This window comes from Festucalex cinctus, chromosome 11 (assembly GCF_051991245.1).
Source record: "Festucalex cinctus isolate MCC-2025b chromosome 11, RoL_Fcin_1.0, whole genome shotgun sequence".
NCBI classification, from domain to species: Eukaryota; Metazoa; Chordata; class Actinopteri; order Syngnathiformes; family Syngnathidae; genus Festucalex; species Festucalex cinctus.
Genome location: NC_135421.1, coordinates 3,820,025 through 3,833,906, shown reverse-complemented (window position 1 = coordinate 3,833,906; position 13,882 = coordinate 3,820,025). Strand labels below are relative to the sequence as shown.

Here is a 13,882-nt window from a genome sequence, read left to right as displayed (position 1 = left end):
TTTTTATTATTTTTTTATTTATCTTAACACATGGCAATGACCCTGAAAGCTCTGCAATTTATTTATTTTTTTTAATACAAATTTGTCAATATAGTTTAAAAGAAAACTTTTTTTCCCCTCTATTTTACTGCAAATGGATATCGGCTTGAAATCGGTTATCGGCCTCCTTGACTACTAATAATCTGTATCGGTATCGGCCTTGGAAGAAAAAACATATCGGTCTATAACTAATATATGTATATATATGTGTGTATATATATATATATATATATATATATATATATATATATATATATACTTTTCTAATGTTTATTTCATGTTCATTATTTTATTTAGTCTTCCCAACTAAAATGGACGAGTGTAAATAACTAAAACGGGGGGGGAGTTAAATAAAATCAACATTAATGAACAAAATTTCTGGAGTCTGGTGTTGCAAGGGCAGAATTGTTCTTCTCTTCAACACCCTCGTTGAGTCATACTTCCTGTCAGGCAGTCTTCGGCATAACGGTCAGCCAGAGGCAGCAACCATCTTCCTCATTCTTGTAAGTTACAATTTGTTTTTCTAATAGATTGTTACTGATTATTGGTGCAAAAATGCTATTCATTTATTTGATTATTATTTAAGTCACATATGTCTGACTACCGAACACAAAAGTGTGAGGATGTTGACTGAATGAAATATAGAGGGAAAAAAAGCATTATATTAATTGTGTTTGAATAAAAAATATACCAATACCAAACGAGAACACTTGTTATGGCAAGGTGAATGCGACTCCTAGACAATACTTAGTGAGTTAAGTTAAATTATTCAACAGAAATAGGACAATATAGCGGGAGAGTTATAGGGATGCAGATATTAAATATTTTATTTCTTCAGTATCTGACATAAAAATCTAGCAAATAATCAAATATTCGAATAAAATGTATTTTGGCTTGAAGAGCATTATGGACACAAATGAGAAAATAAAACCTTTTACTTGGTAACAAACAGTCATTTGGTTCTCAATCATCACTTCCTTTTTCTTAAAGTTACATTGTACACAGCAGCAAACTATTTTTTTGTCTTTTCCGTTTCACAGACAAATGTACGTCAGCTTACACATAGCATTTCTTGTATCAAAAACATATTACAGTAGGTTCATGGCTGTGTGTTTATGAGCTTAAACCTGCTGACGATGAATGAGACAAATATTCTTTACACTAGTAGAAGTCTTTGGAAGGGTTCAAACTAAAATCAAGACAGTAAGACGTACTGGGAGGAAACAAATATTTCCTTCACCTGACTTCACTCAAACGCTATAAAATATCACTTACTTAGGAGAAGGCTAATACACTGGCCATGCCTAAACTGCAAAACGTTTATGCACCCTGCATGATGTAATATGGGCCACGGGCAGTGTTTATTTTCTATTCAAGCTAGTTCAAAGTTCAGTTGACAGATTTTTAAATGAACTAGTTCAGTTCATAAATCATAATTCTTCCTTCGTTCCTTTTTTCTTTCTAACAATATGTTGCTGTGAGCCGTTACCCTCAAAATACTGGCTTTTTCCCATTATTGTCATCCATTCAGTCCACGTGTAGACAGCTGCAACTTTCATCCTACAATCTCATGAAAGAAAACATCTTGCTTGAATGCTCTTTTTTTATTTTATTTTATTTTATTTATTTATTTTTTTAATGAGGAATTAGACAAAAACAGGACTGACTTTCATGCGCAAGCACAAAATTGAGGTAGGAACCAGGCAGAAGTGGGAAATGAGCCTTCACACACACTAACTCAGTCAGGAGTCACCAACATGGTGCCTGCGGCAGTAGATATCGCTAAGAACAACTTCAACTGCCCGTGAATGTTCTAAAAATAGCTCACCAGTGATAGTACATTGGACATACAGTGTGGGGTTTGTGACCACTGTCCAGGATGAGGTCCCAATCAGAAACAGGGAGCCGTGCACTGCCCGTATTCGTATACTTCGTAGATCCGAAGTACGGGGTTCGGGTGGATGGTTATGTACGGAGGACCAAAACTGCCAAAATTCAAAATAAATAAATGACTACATAAATAATTAAATGACTAAAAGTGAAAATAAAAATGATTATCAAAAATATAATTTGAAAATTATATATATAAAAAAAATATATATAAATGGAAATAAATCCGTTTTTATTTTCACTTTTAGTAATTTATTTATTTATTTAGTATATATATTTTTTTTTTAGTCATTTATCTGTTTATTTACTCATTTATTTATCTATTTATTTAGTTATTTATTCATCCATTTATTTAGTCATCCATCCATCCATTTTCTTGACCGCTTATTCCTCACTAGGGTCGCGGGGGGTGCTGGCGCCTATCTCAGCTGGCTCTGGGCAGTAGGCGGGGTACACCCTGGACTGGTTGCCAGCCAATCACAGGGCACACAGAGACGGACAACCATCCACACTCACAAGCACACCTAGGGACAATTCGGAGCGCCCAAATCTCGCCGGCTTAAAAAAAAATAAAAATAAAAATAAGGAAATCTCGCCGGCTTGCAGTGGAGAGCTCCAGCAATGGACGACTATCGCGTCCACTGTCACCTCAACTTGCGACTTGAGTTGTTAGACAACACGTGAGAGCAGACAGTGCATACATACATATATATATATATATATATATATATATATATATATATATATATATATATATATATGTATGTATATGTATATATAGATATATGTATATATAGATATAAACATAAACAAATAACAAAGAAAGTTAAAAGTAAAATAAAAGAAACATACAATAAATGTCAATTTATATGTTCAAGGGAATAGGAAGAAATTGAAAACTTATCCAGTCCTACCCCTTATTCTTCGTATCCTATCACTTATTTCATATTTGATACAATAGATTACATTTTAATAAAAGAAAATATATAATCCTACTCATATAATGTATGCAAATAAAATTAATAGAAATACACAATAATAATACATCAACATACTCATGTATACAATTCTCATTACACTCATATTGATACATCAAAGAAAAGTAAATAAATAAATCATTTCTACAATTTTCCTAACTCATGTCTGATTTAAATAATAATATTGAACTTTGCTTTTAAACATTTTTTTAAATTCAACAAGTGAATTACATCTTTTCAGGTCAGTTCCCAAATTATTCCACAAATTAACTCCTTTAACGGAGACACACCTTTGCTTAATATTTGTTCTTGTTTTGGGTTTTTTGTACACACTTGTACTCCTTATCTCATCAGGACTGTGTCTAATTTCAAACAACTTTTGAGTACTGTGGCAGAGTAGATTGTTGTATACTTTGTACATTATTTGTGCTATTTTAAACTCAACCAAGTCATAAAATTTCATTGTATTTAATTTAGTAAATAGTGGATGTGTTGATTCTGTATATTTTGATCGATTAATAATCCTTATGGATCTTTTTTGCAATTTAAAAACAGGGTCGGTATTTGTTTTATATGCATTTCCCCAAATTTCCACACAATAGGTCAAGTATGGTAATAATAATGTATTATATAATGTATATAGTGAATTCATGTTCAGGACCTCCTTAGTTTTATAGAGTATCCCGATGATTTTTGACATTTTCCTTTTAACATTTTCTATGTGTGGCTTTCAACATAATTTGTCATCGATAACTACTCCAAGAAATTTATTTTCATACACCCTTTCTATTTCAATTAAATTCACCATAATTTTGACTTGATGAGTGATTGGTCTAGTGCCAAAAACTATGAACTTGGTTTTATTTAAATTTAATGATAATTTGTTCATGTCAAACCATTTTTTTTTTAATTGTATTTAATTCATACTCCACGGTAGTCAGGAGCTGCTTCGTTGTCTCCAGAACAGTAGAGAGTTGTATCATCCGCAAACAAGACACTTTTGAATATTTTTGAGACACAAGAGATGTCATTCATATACAATATAAATAGTTTAGGGCCTAGCACAGACCCCTGAGGAACTCCATGAGTAATCTTCAAGTGTTTTGAATTTGTATTATTAAAATGCACATACTGATATCTATCATCCAAATAACTTTTTATCCATTTATATGTTAAGCCTCTTATACCATATTTCACTAATTTATTCATTAATATAGAATGGTCTATCGTGTCAAATGCTTTCTTTAGATCCATAAATATCCCAACAGTAATTTTTTTATTGTCTATGTTGGTAGATATTGCTTCTACAAGTTCCATGACTGCCATTGATGTGGTCCGTTTTTCTCTAAACCCGTACTGATTTTCAGTCAAAAGCTTATGTTTCTCAATAAAATTGTCCAGTATGTATAAAAATAATTTTTCTAGAATTTTTGAGAACTGTGGCAACAATGATATTGGTCTGTAGTTATTGAATATGTGCCTATCTACTTTTGTAAATAGGAATAACTTTTGCTATTTTCATTTTTGATGGAAATATACCAGTTTGGAAAGACAAATTGCAAATATATGTAAGAGGTTTCACAATATATTCTATAATATTTTTTACTAGTGTCATATCAATATTATAAAAAAAGTCGGTGGACTTTTTATTTTTTAATGTTTTCACAACATTTAATACTTCTATATCATTAACACCATTAAGGAACATAGTGGATGAATTATTTACAATGTACTTATCTATTTCATGTTTATTTCTTGTCTCTGGGATTTCATTTGCCAAATTACTACCCACATTAACCAAATATTCGTTGAAGTTATTGGCTATGTCTGAAATTTTATCAATTACAATATCTTTGTCTTTTATAAAGTATTCTGGATAATTTGTTTTTTTAGATCTATTTTTAATTACATCATTTAGTATTTTCCATATTTCTTGCGTATTGCTTTTATTCTGCTCAAATAATGCATGGTAATATTCTTTCTTACTTATACATATATTGAATAATTTATTTTTATAGGTTTTATACTTTGTTTCAGCTTCCATAGTTCTTGTTTTAAGAAATCTTTTATGTAAAATATTTTTCTTTTTACATTTGCGTGTGCTTAAGACCCGATGGGACACATGCGAACCAAAATGTTTAAACTGCTTTTAAAAGCCACTTCGGGTGTTGTGTGCTGAGAGGGTTGGATCCCAAAGGCGCAGACACAAATAAGCTTTTATCTATTTATTCACATCGAGAGGCTGAAACTCAGAGATGCTGTACACAGGAACAGGTGGACAATAATCCAGCAAAACACACAATTCTCAGACCCTTAAATAGACAGTCAACCAATCTCCTCTTGGTTGTGGCTAGACATGTGAGTACTAGTACTGACATGGAATTCTCTGATTGGCTGTTGACTCCGTAATTACAGATAGTTCCTGACATCAACAAACATCAGATAGCATAAAAGATCATTGACATCATATAGTCCAGACATCATATAGCCTAAAACTAGCTGAAACTGGATGCTATTACATCAATACCAAAACAGACGCGCAACGGGTCGAGAACTCTGGTGTATGGTCATGAACTCTACTCAAACTTAACCCAGGCGTGACCCCAGGCATGAGACAAGACCCAAACATTACTCCTGCATGACAACAGGCTCCGAGTGGTGCCGTCGGCGTGGGTTCACTTCCCCCGCCCGTGAGATGTTTGTGTAATAGATAAATACAAAAATAAATACATACACATACACACACAATTATTGGAGGGAATCGACTGGAAGTAGGTTTGAATTTCCGGCAGAGAGCACAAGCAGGTCCAATGATAGTTTATTTTAGACACCAGGTGGGCAAATATCAAAAAGAAAGGCTAAAACATAAAAAAATACATAATAATAATAAAAAAATAAATAAAACCTCCTAAAAGTAAGCAGTTAAAAAATAAACATTTAATTTAAAAACTCAGTAAAAATGAGGGAGGGAGTTAAAAATCAGTCTCATCTCTCTAAAGGATGAGGGAGTTAGAACCTTCTCAGCGACGCAGGCATTAGAGTTACGGAAGTCCTTCTTGGGCGGGACCTGGCCTCGACGCGTCAATCCACGGCCCTTCGGGTGGTCAGGCGGGGCCTACAGAGATAAGAATAGCAGGCAGTACAAGGGCCAAGAATCCACGTTCTGCTGTTGTGGTCCTTGTTGGGCCACCATGTGTCACGAGTCGAAATATACTCACAGCCCAGGTAGGGCTCTTCGAACTGCCGCTGCAGGCAGTTGTGTAGCGCTGTGACACCTCCCAGGTCTTGCCGCTGCCTCCAGACAAGTTGCCGTCGTCTGCCTCGTCACCAGCCGGTCTGTCGTCCGCGGTCCTCTGTCCTGTTCCGCTGGCCCCTGTCACTCCTTGTCACTCCGTGCATTCCCCCCCTCCCCCGATCCTCTGTCTTTGTTTCTTCCTCCCGTTTTCTCTCCTGTGTCCATCTATCTGCCTGAGTCTTTCAAAAGGCACCGTGCAAGCCTCTGATTGGTTAAAAAGAAAACCCATTTGGGGAAGGCCGGAGCCCACAAATTCACTGCAACCAAAACAAATCACAGAAAACAAAACACCAAAACAACACGCAAGAAAAAAAAAAAAAGCAAGATTACATAACTCATGCATTAAAAAATCAAATACTTCCACCTTATGACACAGTACCTTGACATGGAATGGATATTGATGTGATTTTACGGTACAAAGTCGTTTAGTTATTAGAAGGACACCCCCACTTGTTTGTAATGGAAATACCATCCATCCATTTTCTTAACCGTTTATTCTTCGTAATGGAAATACATTTGTTCAAATTAAAATAGCACTACACTGTGTACAGTAAACTTTAAAACTCTTTATATTAAATTAGTGTGACTGCTCTTTTTTTCCTGCACCGTTGTGTAACATCCGTGTCATTCTCATCACTCTTTTGATTAAGTCATACTTCCTGTGTGACAGTGTTCTAGTGGGTGTTCCGGTGAGCTACCGAGTGAAAGACTGCAAGTATCTTCCTGATTCTTGCAACATAGAATTTTTGTTTATCCATATCTGACTACCATGGTGCAAATAATTAGCAGAAGTTTCTTATTTTCTAGGAGGAAGTTGACTGAATTAACCACAACAGGCAGTGAACTATGACTAAGAATAGTAATAATATTTAAAGTGTATGGGACAGCTCAGGACATTTTTTAATATGATGTTTGGAACAATATAATATACACGACAAAATGAGCGGCTTGTCGAGTCAAAACATATTAAAAGAGTATTTCCTTATTTTTAAATTACCCACGCAAAATCTGGCCATTTGGCGCGCTCCAGCGGCTGAATCGGATATGACATCAGCGGAAGAACGGAAGTCAGAGTCTTTGCTTTGCCGCTGCAAGCTTATGACTGCTGTGTGTTTTATCATCAACTGGATTTATACATGCCGTCTCGTTGCGTGGCCGGATTTTGTCGTAATCGAAGGGAGGATGGCGTGAACCTTTTTCGGTTCCCTCAAGATGCAGTTCTTGGCGAAAATGTACAAAGCAAGTACAAGAGACAGAGATAAATGGACACCTGACTCCAACGTCAGTGTTGTACAGCGCACATTTCGAGGAAGACTCGTTTGACCCGCTCCCGGCCCTGAAGCTGTCACTTGGCTATAATGTGGGGTAAGAACTACAATCTAGAAAGTTAACAGCTATTTTATTTTGTATTATGTATTGTGCTGTGCATTTGTGTTGAAGGCATCATCATGCCCAAGTTAATAACAGTTCAAACTTTGCATCCAAAATGTGAGTAAATGTACTGTACAATATACATGATTGATAACACACCAATTTATGGAAAAACAAATTGCTCACCCCACCTAGCTTTCAAATTTGTCATGTACATGTAATTTACAAATGTGCATTTTTCAAAGAATAAAATGGCTGTATAGGTGTAAATATTACCTGCATTTCAACATAGTTTCTTATTTAAAAGTTTGTTTTGTTTTGATTTTTTTTTTAAAGGGAAAAGAAGCTTCATGTCAAGCCTTGCCCTCAAACAGAACCGTAGCAGTCTCAATTTGAACTAAAGGACATCAAAAGGGTAAGGATAGTTATTGTAATAATTGGTTTTGATCATCTCAAACAACATACTTTGCATGGTACATATGTTTATGGAATCATATTTTCAGGAGTGCAGACAGTTTGGTCCTGGCAGAGCTCTTTGGTGACCGTGGAAACCCAGACCCTCCATGCAGAAAATGCACACCAGGGATGGGGACGCTAAATGCACTGTGTGCTATCCCAAGTACAATACAGAAAAGGAGCATTTACAGGACTGTCTCAGAAAATTAGAATATTGTGATAAATTCCATTATTTTCTGTAATGCAATTAAATAAGCAAAAATGACATACATTCTAGATTCATTAAAATTCACCTGAAATATTGCAAGCCTTTTATTATTTTAATATTGCTGATTATGGTTTACAGCTTAAGAAAACTCAAATATCCTATCTCAAAATGTTTGAATATTTCCTCAGACCAAAAAAAAAGCCATAATATTCTAATTTTCTGAGACAGTCCTGGGGCAGCCAACATTTCATATGTATTTTTTATTTGAAATATCAACATCCACAATTAGAATTCAACAATCTAATCACAACATAGTGGGAAAAAGTAGGAATAGAAATGAAAGTTAATTCGAATTGTTTTGCATACATGTACAACACGATTAAATAATTCAATGGGTATATTATTATGTACAGAATACAGAATATGTGGAGGATCTTAAGAAGATTGTGGAGACCTTCTGTCAGGGGGCCAATCTGGAGGGGGACACACTCCTTGAAGAGCTGGCGCTGGACCAGGAAGTGCAGAACGAACGCCGAACACTGTGTGCAGACTTTCAGAAGCCAGACTTCGCACTTTACTTACCGTTAACTTTTTCAGTGGAGTAATAGCTGAGTTTTAGACATGACAATTTCAGACTCGGATATTGGATTTTATGACCAATTGTAGGAAGCGCACTGAGCTATTGTCTTTTGATTTTTTTTTTTTTATGTATTTTTTTATTTTCTTTTTTTATTAATTAATTTTTTTGTGGGAGATGAATCACTGAATAGTTTGACTGATGACTTGCAAGATGCAATTTGTACGTTTGTAAAATAAAATTGTAAATTTATAGGCATAGCTGATTGTTCTCTATTTGTTCATTTATACTTTTGGATGACAAGAAAAAGGCATGTATTTCTTTTGTATAATTGCATTTATTTATATCACATTTCGTGGTATCCTTTGTAGTCATTCGATGGAAATGTTCTCCTTCTTCCTGACACTACACAAGAAGGAATCGGTAAGCGGTCTGCAAGACTTCCACACTGAGGCACACCGCTTTGAAGGCCCAGTGATGGGTGATGCACTGGTTCTGCTGTGCTCCGGACTCTGACAGCAAACGCTCTCCTTCACTGTTGACATTACTACACAGTTACCACAGGAACAAAGCACAAGCAACTATTTTTTATTTTATTTTATTTTTTTAGCCATTTATAACATTTACAAAGAATTTACATTTACAAAGAATTTGTTCATTATTTGAGGAAATACTTGGATTATCTATTTCAAGCACTTCAGGAGAAAAAAAAAAGTGTCATGCATCTGACTGGTATGAGGTCAATTTAATTTCCAAAATGCATGTTGTAAACTTTTTCCATTGTTAATTGAGTCTCACAGAGGATGGCATGTGGCAATGAAAAAGGGGCAGTGGTGGCTTCACTTCTTACGACAGCGAGTAAGCAGCATTTAGTTTATGGTTTGCATTTTGAGATGGATAATAAGTTCTATTTTCTACTACCAATATAAATGAGCTTTTTACTATAACAAGTAAAGCATAATAATTTGAGTGTATTCGACTAAACCAAGCTACATTTTGGCCACAAAGCGTTTGCTATTTCGCCCATACAAAAATATAAACAGCATTGTTAGTCCATAATTTCCATTTTAAAATAAAGAGTAAGATTTACCATTCTGTGTTCTGGATCCTGCCGATGTCGTCCTCTACCTCGGCAATTTGAGACTGGTCACAGCCACCTTCATTGTATGCAGACGACCGGACACAGTTGCACCAGCACCTTCATCAAGAAAAGGCTCAAACAGATACAGCTGGATACATTCCTGGGCTTAAATATCTTCGTCTGAAGACTGCTTGTCGTCGGGAACGTCAAATTCCAACTCTACACTTGATAGCGAGTCAGAAAGCACCTTACTATCCGTGTAGTTCTCCATAGCCTCGTATTGTTTTCGCCAACTTCCGTACTCCCGCTGACGTCACGAGTGTCCAGGCTCGGAAAAAGGGGGCATCGCCAGTGAGCTGCCATGTTTTGGAAATTCACGAAAATATAAAATTTTTACAAGCCCTTGTCATTGCATTTTTAACACTGTAATCATTGAAATCACATTATTTGTACTTGTACTCTTTAAAAAAGAAAAAAAAAATACTTTGAGGGTGACTTTTTTTCGTGTCCCATACATTTTAAATACATTTAATAGGCAACGGATAGAGAATACTTTTTAGTTCAATTGCTCTCCCTCCTAGACAATATTGAGAAATTTTAGTTTATTCTTGTCTTCTGTGCAAATTTCAGATTTAGCAGACTATAATAAAGTATAAGACTGTATCATAGTTCCCATGAGGACTAAAATAGTGAATCAAAACATTTGAACAGAATTGGTTCAGCAGTTGAAACCAGAAACTATCCATCCATCCTTTTACTACCGCTTATCCAAGGTCGGGTCGCGGGGGCAGCAGCTTTAGGAGGGAAACCCAGACCTCCCTCTCCCCAGCCACTTCAACCAGCTCCACCGGCGGGATCCCAAGGCGTTCCCAGGCCAGCCGAGAGACATAGTCTCTCCAGCGTCAGCGTTCAGCCTACCGCCGGTGGGACATGCCCGGAACACCTCCCCAGGGAGGCGTCCAGGAGGCATCCGAACCAGATGCCCGAGCCACCTCAGCTGGCTCCTCTCAACGCGGAGGAGCAGCGGCTCGACTCTGATCCCTCCCGGATGACCGAGCTTCTCACCCTATCTCTAAGGGAGAGCCCGGACACCCTGCGGAGGAAACTCATTTCGGCCGCTTGTATCCGGGATCTCGTTCTTTCGGTCACGACCCACACCTCGTGACCAAAGGTGAGGGTTGGAACGTAGATCGACCGGTAAATCGAGAGCTTCGCCTTTTGGCTCAACTCTTTCTTCACCATGACAGACCGATACAGAGTCCGCATCACTGCAGACGCTGCACCGATCCGCCTGTCGATCTCCCGCTCCATCCTACCCTCACTTGTGAACAAGACCCCAAGATACTTGACTCCTCCACTTGGGGCAGGATCTCATCCCCGACCCGGAGATGACAGGCCACCCTTTTGCGACTGAGGACATGGTCTCGGATTTAGAGGTGCTGATCTTCATCCCAAACGCTTCACACTCGGCTGCGAACCGCTCCAGTGAGAGTTGGAGATCCCGGCTTGATGGAGCCAACAGCACCACATCATCTGCAAAAAGCAGAAATGCAATACTGAGGCCACCAAACCGGAACCCCTCAACGCCTCGGCTGCGCCTAGAAATTCTGTCCATAAAAATTATGAACAGAATCGGTGACAAAGGGCAACCTTGGCGGAATCCAACCCTCACTGGAAACGAATCCGACTTACTGCCGGCAATGCGGACCAGACTCTGGCAACAGTTGTACAGGGACCGAACAGCCCGTATCAGGGGGCCCGGTACCCCGTACTCCCGAAGCACCCCCCACAGGACTCCCCAAGGGACACGGTCGAACGCCTTCTCCAAATTCACAAAACACATGTGGACGGGTGAGCGAACTCCCACGCACCCTCGAGGACCCTGCTGAGGGTGTAGAGCTGGTCCACTGTTCCACGGCCAGGACAAAAACCACACTGCTCCTCCTGAATCCGAGATTCGACTTCCCGACGGACCCTCCTCTCCAGCACCCCTGAATAGACCATACCAGGGAGGCTGAGGAGTGTGCTCCCTCTGTAGTTGGAACACACCCTCCGGTCCCCCTTCTTAAAAAGGGGGACCACCACCCCGGTCTGCCAATCTAGAGGCACTGTCTCCGATGTCCACACCATGTTGTAGAGGCGTGTCAACCACGACAGCCCCACAGCATCCAGAGTCTTGAGGAACTCCGGGCGGATCTCATCCACCCCTGGGGATCTGCCACCAAGAAGCTTTCCAACCACCTCAGTGACTTTGGCCCCAGAGATAGGAGAGCCCACCTCAGAGTCCTCAGACTCTGCTTCCTCAAAGGAAGACGTGTCGATGGAATTGAGTAGGTCTTCAAAGTATGACTTTGACTGGTGCTGGTGTTCCGGACGGCGATGGCAGTGGCGGCGCAGTGGCAGTGGCACCGGCGTGGCGGAATGACGAGTGCGTCGAGTCCGAAGGTGTAAAAGAAGTGGCAGCTGGTGCACTGGACTCTGAGGTGGAATTATGCGCCACGGAGCGGCGATTGTCCGCAAGCTCTTCTGATCTGACGCCTGTGAATCGTACCGGGGCGAAATCTACCGGCCTCGGTGTTAGCGGAACGTCAACGAAAAATGACTCAGCTGGGTTTGTACCCACCACCGGCTCTCCTGGGTGGAGTAAAGTTGTCAAGAAAGGACGGCCTCGGCAGAAACTGGCTAATACAGCGCTGGGAATGCCTGTTGCTGCCGCTGGACGAAAAAAAGCTGGATCTATTTCGATAATCGGCACTGGCGCTGTAAGTACTATAAAAGTCGTAAAGACTAAAATAGTGAGTGTTTTTGCCACGAAATTCTGTCCAGATTTGGATGCAGAGACGCTGTCAGAGTATCTTAAGTCAAAACTTAACAGGGATGTGACCTGCCTAAAAATCGATTGTGCACGTAGCCGTTTTGGCTGTTTCAAAGTTACTGCAGAATGTCAGGACATCAATGAAATGTATAATCCTGAATTATGGCCCGAAGGGGCTCTGGTTCGGAGGTATTATGAACCACGTAGAGCTACCGCCCTCAGGCCGATTATGGCCACTGCGCCCCCTATGCAAGGAGGGGTAGTGTGCAAGTGGATGTTGAATGAATGATGAAAGTTGTGTCATACAATTCGCGTGGACTGCCTACTGGACAAGGGGCTGCTGACAAAGCACGGCGTATTGTTATTGACGCACTCTTTGAGAGTTTTGATATTCTATGTATACAAGAGACTATGCTATCTGTACAAGATCTGGACAAACTCAACACTGTGCACAGTGACTTCTATGGGGCAGGGGAGTCCACAACTGATTTGGGTTTGGGTATTGTGCGTGGCAGAATACCTGGTGGGATAGCCATTTTTTGGCATAAGAAACTAGACCCATTAATTTCTGTAATTCGGCTTGAGGTTGACTGGGCCATTGCAGTTAAAGTTACACATGATAGGAATACTTTTATTGTCTTAAATGTTTATACACCTTATGAATCTTACCAGAATGAAATTGAATATCTTAATAGGCTCGCTTTTATTCGTTCTTTTATAAAAGATAGTGAATACATGAGTATCTTTGTAATGGGTGATATCAGATGTTCACTCCTTGTTTGGGCGACATTTGAAGGAGTTTTGTGGAAATGATAAGCTTATGCTCTCAAGTGAGAAAATCTTGCCAGCTGATAGCTATACATATATTAGTGAAGCTTGGCATACAACATCTTGGCTGGATCACTGTATATGCACAGCTGATGCACACAACTGCTTGGTGGCAGCTGAGATCTTATATAGTTTATCTATTGCAGATCATATTCCAGTTTCTATGACACTTGATCTAGAATGTTTACCTGCATTGCCTGTTTGCAATAATGGTACATGTAGAAAGCTAGACTGGGGAAAACAATCAGATTTTGATCTCTGGCAGTATAATTGTCGAACTGATATAACTCTTTGTGATGTTGACATCCCATGTGAAGCTATCCTATGTGATGATATAAATTGTAA

At 38.9% G+C, this 13,882-nt stretch overlaps 1 protein-coding gene across 5 annotated transcripts in view; it reads left to right on the top strand.

The window, feature by feature from the left end:
- The first annotated feature begins 495 nt into the window (after positions 1–495).
- itgb2 (integrin, beta 2) overlaps positions 496–13,882 on the top strand; it is a 139,133-nt gene continuing 125,746 nt past the window's right edge. For all 5 annotated transcript variants that reach the window (XR_013287410.1, XR_013287411.1, XM_077537721.1 and 2 more), the window contains exon 1: positions 496–542. The gene's annotated coding sequence lies outside the window, so the exon portion shown is untranslated. The remainder of the gene's footprint in view (positions 543–13,882) is intronic.